This window comes from Equus caballus, chromosome 7 (genome assembly GCF_041296265.1).
Source record: "Equus caballus isolate H_3958 breed thoroughbred chromosome 7, TB-T2T, whole genome shotgun sequence".
NCBI lineage: Eukaryota > Metazoa > Chordata > Mammalia > Perissodactyla > Equidae > Equus > Equus caballus.
Genome location: NC_091690.1, coordinates 38,451,546 through 38,472,083, shown reverse-complemented (window position 1 = coordinate 38,472,083; position 20,538 = coordinate 38,451,546). Strand labels below are relative to the sequence as shown.

General features: G+C 41.0%; 1 protein-coding gene across 5 annotated transcripts in view; it reads left to right on the top strand.

The window, feature by feature from the left end:
- Window positions 1-1,289: 1,289 nt before the first annotated feature.
- Window positions 1,290-20,538, top strand: part of ARHGAP32 (Rho GTPase activating protein 32) — a 320,124-nt gene continuing 300,875 nt past the window's right edge. For 2 of the 5 annotated variants that reach the window (XM_070272952.1, XM_023645126.2), the window contains exon 1: window positions 1,673-1,798. The gene's annotated coding sequence lies outside the window, so the exon portion shown is untranslated. Of the gene's footprint in view, window positions 1,444-1,672; window positions 1,799-20,538 lie in introns of those variants that run through there. The other 3 variants (XM_070272953.1, XM_070272951.1, XM_070272954.1) reach the window with 3 other exon arrangements.

The following is a 20,538-nucleotide window of genomic DNA, read 5'->3' as shown; positions in this document are numbered from 1 at the left end:
CACTTAGGAAGTAACCATTAACACCGTTATGGATCCTAAGTGCACCTGTTTCCAGTAGATGCCTTCCATACTAGGATACATTTATTTAAAGTAGGCTGCTTTAAATTTTCCCATCTCAGTTTGTGCCTCTATGCAAATCTTCTCATTCCATCCCTTCCCTCCTTCTCTGCTAGAAAACATCTAAAATCTTGGTCTTTAAAGAAACTTTGGTTGTACTGAAGCTGCCAAGAGTGGGATTATTGTGCATGTTTACTCCCTAATTTCTCTCCAGGATGTGGTGAAATCCTGCTTCATGTACATGCCCTTGAAATTCCGCTCAGTGTGGTCAAGGCCACGTTTTATATTCAATGACTCCCATTGAAATGACTAAATGCTGAGTGGACCCAAATCACTGCAGTGACATTAAATGATGCAGCATTGGGCACTGGTAGGTTTGAGGACTAAGAGTTAAATTATGAAGACACCTCTCCCTCAACATTTAGATACCAAATGAGTCAGAAGGAGTGAAAGGTACATATATAAAAGAAAAAAATGAAAATAGAAAACGGTAGAACGTCAAGATACATTCTGTTACACAGATGGTTGTTGCAGGTGGAGGTGCTGCACGGCCTTTACAGCTGAACAAAAGGAACAGGGAAGAACCCAGAGCAGTGTCATCCACAGGCAGGAGGTTCCCTGTGAGCTCCTTCACTTGTCTCCAAAATCTCTTTTCAAGCTAGCCACGCACCTTCCGGTTTGCTACTCCTTCACCTTTTCTTGTCCTTTCTCTCCCCTGCCATGTCACTTCCAATCTTCTGGTCCATAACTCTGAAGGAGGCAGCCTACTGAAGGAACTTTTAGGCCCCCCCGTTTCCAAACAATAACCGACGCGAGCTGACTTTGGACCAAAATGCGCAAGGGAAGGAGAGTCGAGATCTTCCTGATTTGCGGCAACGCCCCCTTTCCTCACCAGCGCGGCGACAGTATTCAGGGGTCAGCTGGGAGTGGTGAGGAGCCTCTGCCGTAGTCTCAGAGGATGTCTCTTCCTGGCGTTACTGCTGCTGCGGCAGGTTTTTTATTTTTGCACCGCAGCACAATGCAGAAGCCGAGGGAACAGACTACGCCCGAACCCCTACGACAGCATCTCACCCCCTTTCGCGCCCCGCCTGCCCCCGCGCCCCCCAGGAGCCCCCGCCGCGCGTCCCTTGCTGCCCCCCCGCAGTGCACGTGCGCTCCCGGGACAACGGCAGGCGAGGCCTGGGCGCGCCCCCGCCGCCCTCGGCCGCGCGCGCGCTCCGCCCGCCCTCCTCGCGCGTGCTCGTGCCCGCGGCGGCGGCGGCGCGCCTCTTCTCCCAGCTGCGGTCGTCGCGGGTGCAGGAGGAGGCGGAGCGAGAAGGCGGGCTCCGGCGGGCGCGCGCCGGCGAGCGGGGCGGGGGCGCTGCGGGGGCGGCCCGAAGGCAGCTGGTGAGGGGCTCTGCCGCTGCAGACCCGCGTCCGCGGGGCCGACTCCGCGGGGGGCGGGCGAGCGTGGTGCGTGTCGGAGGTGGGGACTTGAGGCCGTGGCCCGGAGCCCGGCGTCCCCGCCCCCGAGCTGCCGGGGCGGCGAGGCGGGATGAGGCGCTGGCGCGGGGGGCGCCCGGCCGAGCCCCCGCGGCTGCCCTCGGCGGCCAGGCGCTAGGCTCGGCGGCGCGGGCGGTGCTCGGCGGCGGCGAGGAGGAGGAGGAGGAGGGCGTCGGGCCCGGCGCCCGCGGAGGGCAGACACGGAGCGGCGAGCGGGGCGCAGCGACGCCGCGGCGGCGCGGCGGGGCCGCGGGGCTCGGTAAGGCGGGGGCCGCGGGAGGGCCGGGGGCGCCGGTGACGTGGGCAGGCGCCGCAGGCGAGGCTGCGGGGGCCTGCTTTCCTTTTGAGGAGAAATTGTTTTTAAAGTAAAGGTTCCAGATCGAATGTTCTTAGAGGACCATCTCGGATTTCCCCCAGACCCCCCCGGACTCGTTTGCCCAGCCTCCCGGGGTGGACCGCGCTCGCCTCTCCGGTTTGCCCGCGGCCTCGGCGGACGCGGGGTTCGGACGGATTCTGGCCTGCTGCAGTGCTCTCCCCCGCCCGAGGCTCACGTCAAGCCAGAGCCGCGACTCCCGGGGAATGGGGACTCTGGGGACACGGGCTCTCCCCGGGGAGCGCTGCGCGAGCGTTTCCCTCCGCTGCCCACGGGCGACCCTGCGGTGCCGCCTCCCGGTGTGCAGGGCAGGTCGGGCAGAGGTCTGCCCGCAGGGACTCCCGTGGAGTTTTCTCTCTAGTCTTTTTAATTGAGTGAGTTGCCGCTACATATTGGACTATACTGGTGACTTAGTGCCCTTTCCCCCCTTCAAGTCCCCCTCCATCCCCGTATCATGCCTTTCTAATTTGATGGCTTTAGTAAATATTTATGTTAAAGATTTTTGTAAACAGATCGCAAGAAAGGTAGGGAGAGGAAGTCAAACCTGATTTCTTAGCTTTAGTTTGCCTCTGGACCCTTTATAATTTCACCTTCTGTTGCTGAAGCTTGAAGGTGGAGGGGAGGAGACCCACAGCAGGATGCTTGGGATGCGGTTTCATAGTTATCTTTTAGGAAATAGAATTTGGATAATTATAATTTTGAGCTGCATGCAGAATTGCAGTCTGCTTTTAAAGTGCTTGGGGCACTGCGTGATGCTACATGGATAGTTGGCAGCTCGGCCACATTGCATTGTTGTCAGCATCTCTTTTATTTTCCATTCTTTCAGAGTTTTATTTGGCACAGCTTTAGACCTTTTAAGTTAGTCTGAATGGGAATAACTTCTGATACATTGGTTGCTTTTTTAAACGTTGTTTATATTCGTAGTTGTGTTGGAAGAAGAAAAAGCACATGGTGCTAGAGTACGGTGGCTCTGAGAGTCCAGAAAATGTGCTAGTTTGATTCATAATCGAATTTGTTGTTGCAATATTTTTGGGTAGGGATCGTTGTGATTCATTAATATATTTTTCCTTATTGGGTAAATTGAAGTCTAACTCGGAATCTTGACCTTTGCTCCTTGGACTAGAGAGTGAAGGAGATAGAAGCTTTAATTGCTGCTGCAGCATGACCCCAAAGTTTTCCAGGTACTCATTGGGATGAATTCGTTTTAATAGGGCTTTTTGTGAAGATGGGGTATTATGATGTTGTGATTTCCATTTGCAGGAATATCTGGAGTCTGCTTCATTCCTAATGTTAGATATGGTGTTGCTTTATAGAGCAGGTCTCTAGAATCGTATGAGGTTGGAACTGTGCTCAAACCAGTTATCTTCATACCGTGGTCCCCATAGCAGTCCCTGGAATAAAGCAGCACTTTGGACAGAGGCTTGTCCAGCCACAGCTGGGGTGGAAACCCAGTTTACTGTATGGTGGTACACGTTGAGGTGGGTGATAGGGCGGAAGTGGGCCAGAGAGGAAATGTTAGTTGGAAGAACCTTCTTCAGTTATATAACTGTTGTGTTTTCCAGGGAGAGTCTAAGAAGCAGCTAGGCAGGCTCAACTGTCATTAAAGGCTTTGATGTTGGTTTGAATTCCAGGAGTTATGTTCCTTTTCTTTTCTTTTCCCAGCCCCCACATAATTTTCCAATCACCAGAAGCTGTTCTGCAGTTGGGCTAAGACTTTAATGGCAACACGTTCATCTCTACTTCTCCCTCTCTTCTTCTCTCTTTACACGACTTACTCAGCAGTGTTTTCCCTTCCAAAGCTGGCCTGGGTGTACGTGTCTGCACGGTGTACATAGATTTGCTGTTGACTGCAAATGCATTTAACAAATGTCAAGGACTAGCACCTATTTTCTTCAGAAGACTGTGGTAGCAGAAGGAAAATGGAATGAAATGAACTAAACATTGTTCATTGTATTTTAAAGATTATGTTGTTATGTTGCATTTTAGAGATTATGACTGACGTTCTTGAGAATTTTTAGCATTTATTTTTAGCATCATGAATGTGAACTCTGATGTCCATCGAAGTAGTTAAGAGGCACAAGGACTTGAAACCAGGTCGTGGTTGTAGTTCTGCCACTGACTAGCTGTGTGGCATGGTACTTTCTTTGGGCAAATTATTTACATTTCTGAGCTTGTTTTCCTTGTGTATAAAATAGAGATGAGAAGGCTTGCACTGTCTTCCTTAAGGAGTTGTGAAGGATCAGATGAGAGAAAGGATGTGAAAATGCTTTGCAAAACTTTTTATACGTGTTAAGATGTTACTGTTATTACATGTAAACTTAGTGTTTAACTGTTTTAAATATTTTAACATCAATTTTAAAAATGCACATAAGGAGTGAGAATGTGTAAACTCTCTCCCAGTTCCAAAATTTTGTAATTCTATCTCATTCTTAGGAAATCTATATGTAAGACCTACAGTTTTGGACTCTTTGGAATTTCCACTTATTCTGGACAGGTGTCAAGTTTATTGAGACTTTGAACTTCTTTAAAGTATCCTTTCTAAATATTAAAGGAGGTTGTAAGTTAGGATTGTAAGAAGAGCTGTTTAGTTAACAATTATTTTATATTTGTCTGTATTATTTATCACAGAAGTTGGCAAAATTCAGTCTGTAGACCAAATTTGGCCCACAGCTTTTTTGTATAGGCTGTGAGCTAAGAATGATTTAACAATTTTTAAATGGTTGAAAAAAATCAAAAGAAGAAGATTTCATGACGTGTGTCAGTTATGTGAAATTCGCAGATTAGTGTCCATAAATAAGGTTTCATTGGAACACAGTCACACTCATTTGTTTGCGTGTTGTTTGTGGCTGTGTTGGCAGTACAACAGGAGAGTCGAGTTCTTGTGACAGAGACAATATGGCCTACAAAACCTAAAATATTTTTCTAGCCCTTTACAGAAAAAGTTTGCCAACCCCTGACTTAGGACTTAAAATCTTTTGCTTTACTTAGCACAAGCATTATTTCCTGTCCTAGCATTTATAGGAGTTAAGACCCCGGAAAGGGACTAATGATTGCTTTGGAGCCAGATAGACTTGTGTTCGAATGCCGGCTGTGATATAAACACTGGTTCTGAAGAGACTAACGCTGGTGCCTCAGGCACCTCTTTTGTAATCAGAGGATAACAATAAAATCTATTTTAGAAGGTTGTAGTGATGGTTAAGTGAAATGATACATGTCAAGGCTTAATATGATATAAGCATAGAGTAAGCACTCACTAAGTCATAATGATGGGGATTATAAATTCTAGTCTGAACAATATGCTAAAATATATGTCACCTTTGTTCCACCAGATTATAGAGTTGTTCTCCTGAGTGGTATGCTACTTGTTACCGAATTTTCTCCTTTACTGAAACCATTACTTTAGTTAATAGTTGATAATTGGAATAACTTGAGAAATTTCCCATATGTTATACTGTATTGTTATTAATCACTTGCTTATTTAGATGATTAAGAATGGGTAGAAACTTTTAGATCTAAACCTCAGAACCTGTGCCCTTCTGGAGGCTGGGATTGTGTCATAGCCATGTGTGTAATAAAATAATAATTGCTAAAAAAAAAAAAAGGGAATGAGTGGAAAGCTAATTCTGCCCTATTTTTCCCAGATCCTGGTACTATTCTGTTTGTAAAAGGAATTTAAATATCACTTTTATTTTGGTACTGGTTTTTTTTTGAGAAGGATATGTGAGAAAAGCCTGTTTTAATTTGGCCAGGGTTAGATAACTTTCCTTACGTGTCTGGTACACTCTTAAGCCTTCCTTATGATTTGCATTATCATCTCTCTAACATCCCCTTCAGAGTTGAAATAATAAAACTTAATTTTTTTTCTAAAGATAGACCTAGTTTACTGTCTAGAGACTTTGATATTAAGTTGCTTTTTGAAGTATTTGGTTTAAATTATCTTACAATTGAGAAATTAGATGTGCTTCTCAACTTCAAGTGCTCGTTTATTTAGCATTATTTTCAAACTAAGAGTGAGCAAATAAACAGAGACCATTGTTCTGACTGAGTTAAAGAAAACAGAATTGGGGTCATTGTGGCTCTTGCAGTCCTACAAATTGTGCAGTTTCGTGCCTTGGGTGATTCTTAAAAGCTGTGGGGTGATTCCGGGGAGATATGGGAGGGCACTAATGTTCTCCTACTGTCCTTGGTGGAACTGTGGGATGGAGGCAGAGGGGTCTGTCCATGAGACCATAGAGCAGCACCACTGGACACTAAACTACAGGGTTCTAATTGGAGCATGTCAAAAAAGGTAGAGTCCTAAAGAAGACCCACTGTCATCAGGAGACAGTATTTTCTTTCGAGGTTAAAACAAATAATGAAAAAAAAAAAACAATCAGAGATTTCCTGTCTGGAGAGATGAAGATTGAGAGGAAATATTCTCCAAGGTAGTAAAATGTGAAGATTTAATCAAATAGATGTTTACGGTTTCACAGTATACCCAGACAAGGGGACCTTCCTTGGTATTTAAAGGAGATTGTTTTAGGACAAGTAAAAGGAAGTGAGAAATGAGATGTTTGGTTTAATTTCTCATAACAAATATGTGAACTAGAATGAAAGTAGAATTCTGGTTTTCAAAGAGATCCTATAATTTGGCTTATAGTAATATATCCATTTCCTCCCTTGTTTTATACCATGGATTATAATGTACATTAATATTGAAGGTTGTGGAGATGGAAAAAAGCATTGAGAGGAAAAGCGTGTGCGACCCATACATTATGAAAGTGTTATGTTTACATTGTCTCTACTAGAAAAGCTAGGCATCATACTCTGGGAAAGAATTTGAAAGTAAATATTCCATTCTTTTGCCCTTAAAATAGTAAAATCTTTATTATCCGGGGTGTAGCGTTGTGATCTTGGGCAGGCCATTTGACTGCATTGTTTTTATTCCCTTGTGTGTATGATGGAAACAATAATTCCTGTTCCTCTTTTCGTTGAAGGGATATGTGGTAAAAGGACTCTTAAGATGAGTAGCATTTTCAACGACTTTGAAGAACATATGTGAAGTTCAGTAATTTGCTAGTATATTAAGCACAGACAAATAAATGAAGTAACCTTTAACAAAGAAAGGAGATTTGAACTTGAAGTCAGAGGACCTATGCTGTAAATAGTTGGTGACTTTGGGCAGGTAATTCCTCTCTCAGAACCTCATTTTCCTATCTAAAAAGAGGAGTGAGACTAGAGCTCTCTAAGATCCAGTGTTGTTCCACAATTCTGTGTCTGATTTTTTTTAAAAAGTAGATACCATCCTCTTGCACTTGCCCAGTTTCCATTGACCTTCTACCCAAAGAAAACCTGACAGTCCTTGTTAGTTATTTTATATTCAGAGGTCTTCCAGATACAAAAGCAGTCATGGCTCCAGTAGGATGAGGGAAACCGAATCTCTTTTATCAGTGAACTGAAAAGTATCCACTTGAGTACATATTATGTATTTTGTACCAATCTAGATGCTGTGGAAAACAGATATGAAAGAAGGTGACCTTGAGTCTCTGCCCTCAGGAAGTGTTCATTTCATTGGGAAGATAAACTATATGATGAAAAAGAATATTATAAAAGAGTAGGCAAGGGGACAGTGGGATGATGCCTGATCTGGCAGTTCGAGGACTTGGCATCTACTGTTGGAGAAGATACTTTGTGGCCTTGTACATTTGCAAAGTGAGCTTTGTAGACTCCCTCCAGCTCTGAAATTTGGTTATGTTCTATTTGACAAAGAAGCAGCAGCTCTAAGTCAGCCTATCAGGAGACAACCCACATGAGAACTGCTAATTCTAGGGCAGATTTTTACACTTATTCTGTGTAATTGCTTGATTTACTAGATGGAAGGAAAGAGTTTAATTAGCTAGAAATGCATTCACGAAATGCAAATACCAACTTTTTTTCTGAAAAGTCGAGCATGTGAGAAGTGACTAGAGACCGAAGTGTCCCTGTTTCTGAGGCAATAAATTTGTGCGCTGGATCTCATTCATTTTTGCCTTCTTAAGGCCTTGAGTCTTGCACGTACTTTGCTTCCTGAATTATCACTCTCTCCTTACTGCATCGTCTCCTCCAGTGTTGCGTCCACGTGGTATATTACTTGCAGCAGCGATTCCTTGTTCACCAGATGTTGTTTTCTGCGGCTTCCTTTCAGTAATAGGACCCTCAAGTTTTATCTGGACAAATGGCTACCCAACTAGACTACGTTTCCCACCCTCTCTTATAGCTAGATGTGGCCGTCTGACTTTGGCTAAATGGATGTGACCAGAAGTAATGTGTGCGATTTCTGGGTCACGGCCTTTGAAAGGAAGCTAGTTGCCTCTACTATCTCTTTCTCCCTTTTGGTGGAGGAGAGTGTAGTGCTGGTGCACGTTATTCAACCTTGCAGGTGAGAGCAACGCTTTACTGGGATATGGATCAATAAGATGGATCCTTGGATGATCTCATGGAGCAGAGACACCTACTCTGGTAGGTGCTCTGTAGGTGCTAGGTTCACCTACATGCACCTAGCAGTTCATGAGCCGTGGACTGCTCATTTATCTCTCGATGGTTAAGTGCGAGAGGAATAAAATTATATTTTGTGTGAGCCACTAATCCTTTAACTGAATAAATCACCTCTCTGAAACCATGCTCTCCTCCACCTTCTGATTCCCTTCAGCTGTTGCCCAATTTCTTTGTCCCCTTTTGCAGTAAGAGTTGTTTATATTTGCTCTGCTTCCTTACCACTTATTCTCTCTTTAGCCTGATCCATTTGAGCTCTCACCACTCCCCTGAAATTGTTCTTTTTTTTTTTTCTGCTTTATCTCCCCAAATCCCCCCGGCACATAGTTGTATATCTTAGTTGTGGGTCCTTCCTGTTGTGGCCTGTAGGATGCCGCCTCAGCGTGGCCTGATGAGCAGTGCCATGTCCGTGCCCAGAATCTGAACCGGCGAAACCCTGGGCTGTCTTGGCGGAGCGAGCGCGAACTTAACCACTCGGCCATGGGGCCGGCCCCCCTGATTGTTCTTAATCAAGGCTTTAATGATCTGTATCTTGCCAAAGCCAGTGATCAGTTCAGTGTTTCTATCTTATTGACCTCCCACCAGCATTTCACATTGGCTGACTACTTCCTCTGACCTCTTAGCTGCTCATTTTCTGTCTTTTTGCCAGCTTATCTGACTCCCGTCCCTAAAATTTGCAGGTGATTTTATCCATTTTCATGGTTTCAAATACCATTTGTATGCTGATGAGGCCCAAATTCCTATCTCTCGTCCTGATTTTTTTCCACTTGAGCTCTAGACTCATCTAACTCCATTCCTCCACTTGGATGTGGAGACACCTCAAATGTAGCGTGAACAAAGCAGAACTGTGAATTACTCTTTCTTTCATTTGCTACTCCCTCTACCTCTCCTGAATCTTCACTGCCTCAGTAAGTGGTACCACCACCTGCTCAGTTGTGCAGGCCAAAACCTTTGGAGTCATCCTCCATTTTTTTCTGTCTCATCTCAGTGTGAAGGCCTGTCAGCTCCACCTTCAGGATATAAACTGGACCTGACTACATCTCATTTTTCTCACTGTTAAAAACCTAGGCCAGTAGCCTTTCTCCTCCGGAAAACTGCCGAGAGGCTTCCCTGCCTCTGCTTTTGTCTTCATCCTCCTCACCTGCCTCATACACAGGAGCAAAACAATAATGTTAAATGTTAATCAGATCATATCATCTGCCTACTGGCTTTCCAGTACACTTAACACTAAAATGAAACTTAAAATTTTATCATGGAAACAAAGCCTCCATTTTGGCCACTTATGAGGCCCTATATCAGTGGTCCTCAGCTGGGGAAGATTTTCCCCTTGGGGGACATTTGGCAGTGTGTGGAGACATTTTTGTTTCTCAGGACTAAGGATGGCAGGGTGGGGGGAGTGTGCTGCTGGCATCTAGTGCTTAGAGGCCAGGATGCTGCTAAACATCCTACAATGCACAAGACAGCCCCCAACAACAAAGAATGATAATAGTCCAGAATGTCTGTAGTGCATGATTTGGCCCCTAGCTTCCTTTCCAACCTCATCTTCCTCTGTTCTCTCTTTTGTTCACTGGGCTGCAGTCACAGTGATGTTCTTTCTTTTTTTCTTAATAGACTTTATTTTTTAGAGCAGTTTTAGATTCACAGCAAAATTGAGTGGAAGCTACAGAGATTTCCCATATACTGCCTGCCCTCACACAGGCACGGCCTCCATTATTATCAGCATTCCCCCACCAGAGTGGTGCATTTGTTACAGTGGATGAACCTACATCGACACATGATTATTGCCCAAAGCCTGTAGTTTATATTACCGTTGACTCTTGGTGTTGTACATTCTATGAGTTTGAACACATTTAAATGATGTATATCCCCCATTATAGTATCATACAGAGTAGATTCACTGACCTAAAAATCCTCTGCTCTCCTAGTCATCTCTCACCTCTTCCCCAAACCCTGACTAGCAGTGATCTGTTTAATGAATCGATAGTTTTGCCTTTTGCAGAAAGATAGTTGGAATCATACAGTATGTAGTTTTTTTCAGATTGGCTTCTTTCACCTACTAATATGTATTTAAGTTTCCTCCATGTCTTTTCATGGCTTGATAGCTCATTTCTTTTTAGCACTGAATAATATTCCATTGTCTGGATGTACCACAATTTATTTATCCGTTCCCTACTGAAGGACGTGTTGGTTGCTTCCAGGTGTTAGTGATTATGAGTAAAATTGCTATAAACATCCATGTGCAGATTTTTTGTGGACATAAGTTTTCACTTCCTTTGGGTAAATTCCAAGGAGTGCGGTTGCTGGGTTGTATGGTAAGAGTATGTTTAGTTTTATATGAAACTGCCAAACTGTTTTCCAAAGTGGCTGTACAATTTTGCATTCCCACCAGCAGTGAATGAGAGAGTTCCTGTGGCTCCACGTCATTGCTAGCACTTGGTGTTGTCAGTGGTCTGGATCTGGCCCTTCTGATAGATGTGCAGTGGATGATGTTCTTCTTTATCCCTTGAACAAGCTAAGCACATACCTTCTCAGGGATTTGCAATTGATGTTTCTTTTGCTTAGAACGTATGTCCTCCCGATCTTTCACGACTGCCTTCTGCTCCTTCTCCAGAGAGGCCTTTGTGATTACCTCTGTACGTGCAGCTCCCCAAGCTCTCTCTTCCACATTATCCCGTTTTGTCTTCTTCATATTAGTTTATTATTTATTTGCTTAAGTGTTTCATTTCTAATCCCCTTCTCCACAAGCTGTTTGAGGGGCAGGGGCTTTGTCAAGATATGTGCTGTATCCCAGCCTTCCTGTTTGATAACTGTTTGTCAATGGCTGAGAGGTGCCTGAGTCCATCATGGGAATGGAAGACACTGTTTTCAGTGATAATGATAAATCAAAGGATCCAACTGGGAGCAGTAGGGAACGTTATGATTTTCTGGAGGATGGGAAAAAAAATCCCTTGAGACAAGGCTGCTTCAACCTTTATTTAGTAATTCATTTTGTAGAATGGAGGAATTCACCTCCGTTTTTGTGAGGCGGCAAATGACAAGAGTAAGCTGATAGACAGCAGGAACTTTTTAAGAAATGGAGGTTACTCCAGGGTTTAACTTTCGTTTTGCCTTGGGTCTTATACCACTTGTCTCTGCATATAGAGCTGCATGTTGATAATATTATTGAGTACTGCAGTTCCACAGGCCTCTATGGAGTGTGTGGTCTTACCTTTCCCCAATATCAGAATTCCTCCCACATTATCTTTGGAAGATAATCATCTACCCTCTGCTTCTGTGTGTTCAGGGTCTGAAAACTCAGTTACTCATAACTGACAGCCCAACTCTTTTTGAAAGAGTTCTTGTTTAAAAATTCCTCATTATATTAAAATGGAGTGTACCACCCCACATTTCCAACACCAAACAGACCTGCTTTATTTTTCAAGTGATAATTCTTTAGCTGTCATGTGAAAAATGGCTAGTTCTTTTATCTTCCCACCAGCCTTTTCTCTTTCCAGGCTAAATGTACTCATTTTCTTCAATTATTCCTCATGTGACAAAGTTTTTAGACTGTTTTTTAGGCCCATCCCTAAGATTTTTGGGAGTCAGGGCAAGAATACAGATGGAAGTCCATATGCTATATGTCTAAAAATTTACAAGTTATAAATCAAGTTAATTGGTAAAGATGTTCCATTCCCTACCTTAACAAGTAAAACTTCATAATAACCTAAATTAGAGTCAAACAGAGAATTCTCAGACACCTCTGAGTTCTGCTCCGGAACATGGTCAAGTGCAGAGAAGCAGCTTCCAACCAGAGATCCCTTTCTCACTCCAGGCTTCTTGCATGAGGAAGTTTGCATGTGCACGTGTGTAGACTCTCCAGCCCACACATCCCCACACACCTTTCAGGCAGCAGCTCTTTGACCATCCCTGGGCCCTGGGTATAAATACTCATGGTGGGTTGTCTGCCCCAGGAGAGGCAACTCAGGGAAGAGGCCTGAGCAGACCCTGGAAGTTGGCAGGAAATTCTGGGGTCCTCGGCAAGATGAGGGCTGCGGTGTGTAGGCCGTAGGTGGGCACACCGTTTAGACCCTGAGAACAACTGGCCCCATGGTCAAGGTTGTGGCCACAGGGAGGCCAGTGTACGGCCCTCCAAAGCTCCAGGCCCAGGATAGGGTTCCCTGTTGCTTAGGAGTAAGGTAGTACTGTTCTAACAGAGTCAAACTCTAGTCTTGATTCTGTTTGCCAGAGCAGGTTATTGTGGAAAATGTTAAATTCCCTCTTCCAGTGCTCCAAATTAGACACCATATTTTAATTAGAGCTTCCTAACCCGTCTGCCAGGCAGTGCTCCGAATGCCTTACAGATGGGCCAGAAATACTAATTTCCTTAGTTCTCAGAGAGGATTGTCAGTGACAGTGACAAGAGCTTCTAGGCTGACCACTACTGGCTACCAGCAGCATGGCTTATTTAGTCCAGTGTTCCTGCACCCATACGGTCACTTGTTGTATGTGTCATAAGTGAAAAAGATTGGGAAACTCTGCTCTAGACTGATGTATGGTGACTGTGCGGATCTTGTAGTGTAAAATGTTTTACATGCAGAATTTAAGAGCATTTTTTATCAACATCATTATTTGTTCCACCTGACAGTATTGGAGGCGTCAAGGTAGGTGTGTGCCCTTCTTATTAATGAGGATATCGATCCAGGTTAAATGGCTTAATGTAGCTACATATTCTCACTCAAGTAGGGCAGTTGAAACTAGAACTCCATTCTTCTGACTCTTATTTTGGTATATTCTCTCTATTAACCCAAATTGGTTTTCTTGTATCTTTTTTTTGGATAGCCTATCACTTCTGACTCATTTAGGGCATGCAGGTGGTTACATATTTTAGAGTTTTTCTATCTCAACTTCTGTTATGTTGTCTCCCTTTATTGTTACTTTTTAACTTAAAGACATCTTTACATTTAATCTCTATTAAATGGTGTTATTTTTGTGTGATTCAAACAACTGATCGAGTGTCTTGAAACTTGATTCTGCGTTATCCATTTTGATAGCTCTCCTCTCTGGATTAGTGTCCTATTTATTTATTACAGTGATGTTTGTCTGAAATGTTCACTGAGTCCTTTATAGAAGATTAGATTACATTAAGGCAGGAAGATGCGAAATACAAACCAGTTATAATAAAAAAGTTCTTAAAATGTAAATTCACTTCCTTTTTTGTTTAGTGTCCACTTTGTATTGATGTTTATAAATGTTATTTTATTTAAACCTCAGGAAAGTGTTGTCACTTGCTCATGTTCACTAAGTGGTGTATTGTCAGAACTCTAATCTAGGTCTGTTTGACCTCAAAGCCCTTGTCCTTTCCTCAGTACTACTCCATAAATAATGTGAAATGATTTCTAAACATTTAACTGGGGCTAGGAAAGGGATATTTCCCAGATTTGTATTCTTACATTTGGAGTACATAATTCTCTGTTAACTCATGCATAGGACAGGCCCCATCCCTTCCTGCCCCCCAAGAATTATCTGGTCTAAATGTCTGTAGTGCCGGGATTGAGACTAAAGGTTTTAAGTAGTCAAGACTTTACGTTGAATCTTTGAATGTGTGTATCTTTAGCTGACTCTATTGTGGTGATAGGTATTAGAATGTATGAGAGAGATGGAACTCCTGTGCCTCCATAGTTTATGTTCTTAATTTCTCTCCCTACTTGTAAGCAGGTTGTCAGTGAGAGTAGAACATGACGTTTATCTGTTTAAATTCTGTATTGCTTCTAGAGAATCTGGGATTTAATGCTGAAGGCTTTCTGAATGGTGCAAGGTAGGCTTTTTATGTTTTAATGCTTGTTTTTATTGGAACTTTTGATGGGAAAAAAAACCTTGTGAAACGAGGCTAGCTTTTTTGTATTGACTTGCTAACTAGCATGCAAGTTCTTTCTCTTTTCTCTTGTTTTTGAGTTCCAAGGCATGACCAGAACTTCATTGTAGCACTTTTCTCAATTTCTTCTCACTTACTTTCCCAGACTTATTTTTGTGTTGCTTTGATCTAGATTGTCATACCTACCTTCTTAAACTTAAGTTTCATTGTGTCACTCTGAGTAATCAAGAACCATCAGAGGTTCCCTGGTCCTACGGTAATTATTAAACTCTCTTGCTCGATTTTCAAGGAAAGCTTTTTTATAATCCTCAATTCAGGATTCAGTTTCACTCAATGGTAAAATCTGTCTTGCTGATCTTATCGGTAGCTACTTATGTTATTGCTGACATTATTTAATTATTATTGATATGTCAGGAACTATTCTAAGCCCCTTACAAGTATTATCTGGTTTAATCAGCACAGTTGCCTCTTGACGTAGTTACTCATACTAATTTTTTTTATTGTGGTAAAATTTACATAACAAAGTTTACCATCTTAACCATTTTTAAGTGTGCAGCTCAGTAGTTTTAAGTATATTCACATTGTTGTGAAACAGATCTCCAGAACTTTTTCATCTTGGAAGACTAACACTCTATGCCCATTAACAACAACTCATTTCTCCCTCCCGACAGCACCTGGTAACCATCATTCTACTTTCTGTTTCTGTGAATTTGACTAGTGTAGATACCTCATATAAGTGGCATCGTACGGTATTTGTCTTTTTGTAACTGACTGACTTCACTTAGTATAATGTCCTCAAGATTCATCTGTGTTGTAGTGTGTGACAAGATTTCCTTCCTTTTTAAGGCGGGGTAATATCTATTGTATGTATATGTCACATTTTGTTTTATCCATTAATCCATGATGGACGGTTGGGTTGTTTCCACTTCTTGCCTATTGTGAATAGTGTTACTGTGAACATGGGTGTGCAAATATATCTTTGAGATCCTGCTTTCAATTCTTTTGGATATATACCCAAAAGTAGAATGGCTGGACTATATGGTAAACTCTATTTTTAATTTTTTAAGGAACTGCCATACTGTTTTCTACAATAGCTGTACCATTTTACATTTGCACCAACAGTGCACAAGGGTTCCAATTTCTCCACATTCTTGTTAATGCTTGTTCTTTTTTTTTTTGTTAATAGCCATACTAATGGATGTGAGGTGATAGCTCATTGTGGTTTTGATCAGCATTTGCTTAATGATGGTGATATTGAGCATTTTTTCATATGCTTATTGGCCACTTGTGTATCACCTTTGGAGAAATGTCTATTCAAGTCCTTTGTCCATATTTTAAATCAGGTTGTTTGTTGTTTGAGGTGTTAGAGTTCTTTATATATTCTGGATAGCAATCTCCTACCAGATATATGATTTCAAATATTTTCTCCCGTTTCATGGGTTGCCTTTTCACTCTGTTGATAGTGTCATGTGATGCACAAAAGTTTTTAGTTTTGATGAAGTCCGAATTATCTCTTTTGTCTTGTATTGCCTGTACTTTTGGTTTCATATCCAAGAAATTATTGCCAAATTGAATGTTGTGAAGTTTTTCTCCTATATTTTCTTCTACGAGTTTTATAGTTTTAGCTCTTTTGTTTGGATCTTTGATCCAGTTTGAGTTAATTTTCTGTATAGTGTAAGTATGAGTCCAGTTTCATTTTTTTGCATGTGGATGTTCAGTTTTCCCAATACCATTGTTGAAAAGATTGTCCTTTCCCAATTGAGTGGTCTTGGCACCCTTGCTCAAAATCATTTATCCATATATGCTAGTACTCATACCGATTTTATAGATAGGGTGATTGACATTGAGGTGTGACTGATAGACAATATTAACACATTTTTAAGAAAACTTAGTTAACTTCAAAGTAATCTATTTATTTGGTACAGTAAGATGAAGAAGGTTTTTAGGATTATGAGGTCTTTTTTGTGTGGTAGTCTTCTACCAGGAGAATAAATATCAGTAATTTTGCACCCCAGTTCTGGAGGTTGCCAACTCCATGAACTAAGCCAGTGATTTTGAAACTCTTTTAGCAACAAAACTCTTTTTTTCCTCTAACAAAATCTTAGATGAACTTCCAGTGTTTCTACAGATAACTAGTATTTTGTTAGTATATATAATCATCTAAAAAACCAGTGTATAATATTCACCTATTTTTGCTAATTGATGATAACACAGGTTCATGCATTTGTGGTTTCCAGTGTGTTGAAAATATGTGCATGCACTATGTTTTTAAAAATTTGTACCTATTAAAGTTTTAAAAATAGGCAATGACGTGTGGGAACACCTTCAAATCAAATGTTTGCGGCACGCCTGAAGCTCTGCCGTGGATGTCAGTGTGAAAAACAGTAGCTTTTTTAGGTATCTTTGAGATTCACCTTGTGATTATAGAGAACCGTGTTTCTCTATGCAAAGTTAACTAGAGTGTTAAATATGAGAAGGTCTTGACTTCTTTAGTGCTGAGATGTGACGCTAATTGAATAGCATAATTCTAGCCCACACCAACTTTTTTTCATTTCTCTGCTAAGGATAAGTGTCAAAAGACATTTCGTTTTTCTATATACCCTAAAGTAGTTTAAACTTAAGCCCAATGCACATCTTGTATTTTCTGATACTGAAGTTGATAAAGATATCAGAATTTTTGTACTTAGTTGTAAGAATTTTATTCTTTGAGATTTATTTTTAATTTAACTATGTCAGCAGCATTTGTTAACTTTGTGATGGAAGATAGTAATTTTGGGTTTCAGCATTCTTAGATAAAGTAAGGTCTTCAAGAAACAAATCGTTCTTTTTTAAAAAAGTTCTTTTTCCTAGTGGAGTGTCTCCCATGAATTTACCATATTTATAATGAAATGTACTGTTTTTTAAAGCTATAATCATTACCTAATTACTGTGTAATGGCATTAAGTAATTTTGCAGAGTCCAAGATGCTTGAAAATTGGTGTAGCTGGGTGACATTTTTTTGTTTTAAAGATTTTATTTTTTTCCTTCTTCTCCCCAAAGCCCCCCAGTACATAGTTGTATATTCTTCGTTGTGGGTCCTTCTAGTTGCAGCATTGGGTGACATTTTAAATTTGGCAACAGTAACGAATACTGACTCCTGTTTAGGATGTATAATACAAGTGTTGGAAAAAGATTTTTTTTTTTTTTTTTGGTTTGGTTTGATTTCTTTTATGCTCTTTTTTTAAAGCATTTTTGTTCTGCCTTTTCGAGATATAACTGATATATAATATATGTAAGTTTAAGGTGTACAGTTTGATTATTTGATATTGTGAAATGGTAACCACAATAAGATTAGTGAATATCTCCATCCTCTCACATAGTTACCATTTTTTTTTTTTGGTGTGGTGATAACATTTAGGATCTACTCTCTTAACATGTTCAATGTAGTCAACATGCTGTATGTTAGATTCCCAGAACATACTCATTTTATAGCTGGAAGTTCATATCCTTTGACCAACATCTCCCCATTTCCCTCAACCTAGCCCCTGGCAAACACTATTCTACTCTCTATTTCTGTGAATTTGACTTTTTTATATTCCATGTATAAGTGAGAACATACAGTATTTGTCAAGATCCATCCATGTTGCAAAAGACAGGATTTCCTTTTTATGGCTGAATAATATTCCATTGTATATATACACCAGATTTTCTTTATCCATTCATCTGTCTTATGTTCTTTCTATGTCTTAGCTATTGTGAATAATGATAAAATGAACAGGGGGGTGCAGAAACTTCTTTGAGATAGTGATTTCATTTCCTTTTGATTTATACCCAGAAATGGGATTGCTGGATCATATGGTAGTTCTATTTTTAATTTTTTGAGAAATCTCCATATTGTTTTCCATAATGGCTGCACCAAATGGCGTTCCCACCAACGGTGCACAAAGGTTCTGTTTTTTTCAGAAATACCTGTCTTTTTGATAATAGTCATTCTAACAGGTGTGAGGGATAGCTCATTGTGGTTTTGATTGTATTTCCCCGATGATTAGTGATGTTGAACATCTTTTCACTTACCTGTTGGCCATTTGTATATCCTTTTTGGAAAAATATCTATTCATGTCCTCTGCCCATATTTTCTCTCCGCTTTTTTTTTTTTTTTTTTGAGGAACATTAGCCCTGAGCTAACGGCTGCCAATCCTCCTCTTTTTTGCTGAGGAAGACTGGCCCTGAGCTAACATCCGTGCCCATCTTCCCTACTTTATATGTGGGACGCCTACCACAGCATGGCTTCCAAGTGGTGCCGTATCCGCCCCCAGGATCCTAACCAGCGAACCGCAGGCCGCAGAAGCGGAACATGTGCACTTAACTGCTGTGCCACTGGGCTGGCCCCCTCCCCATTTTTTAATCAGACTGTAAAAAATCTCTTTTTCTTTTTTGACTTTGTTGTTGGCTCATTTGGGAAAACAAACACATTCCCATATGCGTGTTCAACTGTACTCTGTTTTGGGGATACATTCTGACTTGACATTTTAAACACTTCCCAAAGTGTATAAAACTGTGTTTTGAAACGGTTTTATTTTTATTTATTTATTTATTTTGATTAAAAAAATTTCTTATTGCAGTAATATTGGTTTATAACATTATGTAATGTTCAGGTGTACATTGTAATATATTTCGAATTCTGTGTAGATTACGTCACGTTCACAACCCAAAGACTAATTACAATCCATCACCACACACATGTGCCTAATCATTCCTTTCGCCCTGCTCACTCCCCCCTACCCCTCTGGTAACCACCAATCCAATCTCTGTTTTTGTTGTGTGTGTTTGTCATTGTTTTTATCTTCTACTTATGAGTGAGACATGGTATTTGACTTTCTCCCTCTGACTTATTTCACTTAGCATAATGCCTTGAAGGTCCATCCATGTTGTCACAAATGGCCGGATGTCATAGTTTCTTATGGCTGAGTATTATTCTATTGTGTATATATACCACATCTTTATCCATTCCTCCTTTGCTGGGCACCTAGGTTGCTTCCAAGTCTTGGCTATTGTGAATAAGGCTGCGATGATCACAGGGGTGCATGTATCTTTATGCATTTGTGTTTTCAAGTTCTTTGGCTATTACCTGGCAGTGGAATAGCTGGACCATATGGTAGATCTATTTTTAATTTTCTGAGGAAACAACATACTGTTTTCCATAATGGCTTCGCCAGTTTGCATGTCCACCAGCAGTGTATGAGGGTTCCCTTCTCTCCACATCCTCTCCAACACTTGTTGTTTCCTGTCTTGTTAATTACAGCCATTCTGATGGGACTGAGGTGATATCTCATTGTAGTTTTGATTTGCATTTCCCTGATAGTTAATGATGTTGAACATCTTTTCATGTGCCTGTTGGTCATCTGAATATCTTCTTTGGAGAAATGTCTATTCAGATCTTTTACCCACTTTTTAATTGGGTGGTTAGTTTTTTTGTAGTTGAGATGTATGAGTTCTTTGTATATTTTGGATATTAACTCCTTATCTGATAAATGGCTTGTAAATATCTTCTCCCAATTGTTAGGTTGTCTTTTCACTTTGTTGATGGTTTCCTTTGCTGTGCAGGAGCTTTTTAGTTTGATGTAGTCCTATTTGTTTATTTTTTCTATTGTTTCCCTTGCCTGGTCAGACGTGGTATTTGAAAAAATGCTGCTAAGACCGATGTCAAAGAGCGTACTGCCTGTGTTTTCTTCTAGAAGTTTCATGGTTTCAGATCTTACATTCAAGTCTAATCCATTTTGAGTTGATTTTTGTGCATGGTGTAAGATAGCGGTCTACTTTCATTCTTTTGCATGGTTGCTGTCCAGTTTTCCCAACACCATTTATTGAAGAGACTCCTTTTCCATTGTATGCTCTTGGCTCCCTTGTTGAAAATTAGCTGTCCATAGATGTGTGGGTTTATTTCTGGGCTCTCGATTCTGTTCCATTGATCGGTGTGTCTGTTTTTGTGCCAGTACCATGCTGTTTCGGTTACTATAGCTTTGTAGTATATTTTGAAATCAGGGAGTGTGATACCTCCAGCTTTGTTCTTTTTTCTCAGGATTCCATTGGCTGTTCGGGGTCCTTGGTTATTTCATATAAATTTTAGGATTCTTTATATTATTTCTGTGGAAAATGTTGTTGGAACTTTGATAGGGATTGCGTTGAATCTATAGATTGCTCTAGGAAGTATGGACATTATAACTATATTAATTCTTCTAATCCAAGAGCACAGAATCCCTTTCCATTTCTTTGTGTCTTCTTCTGT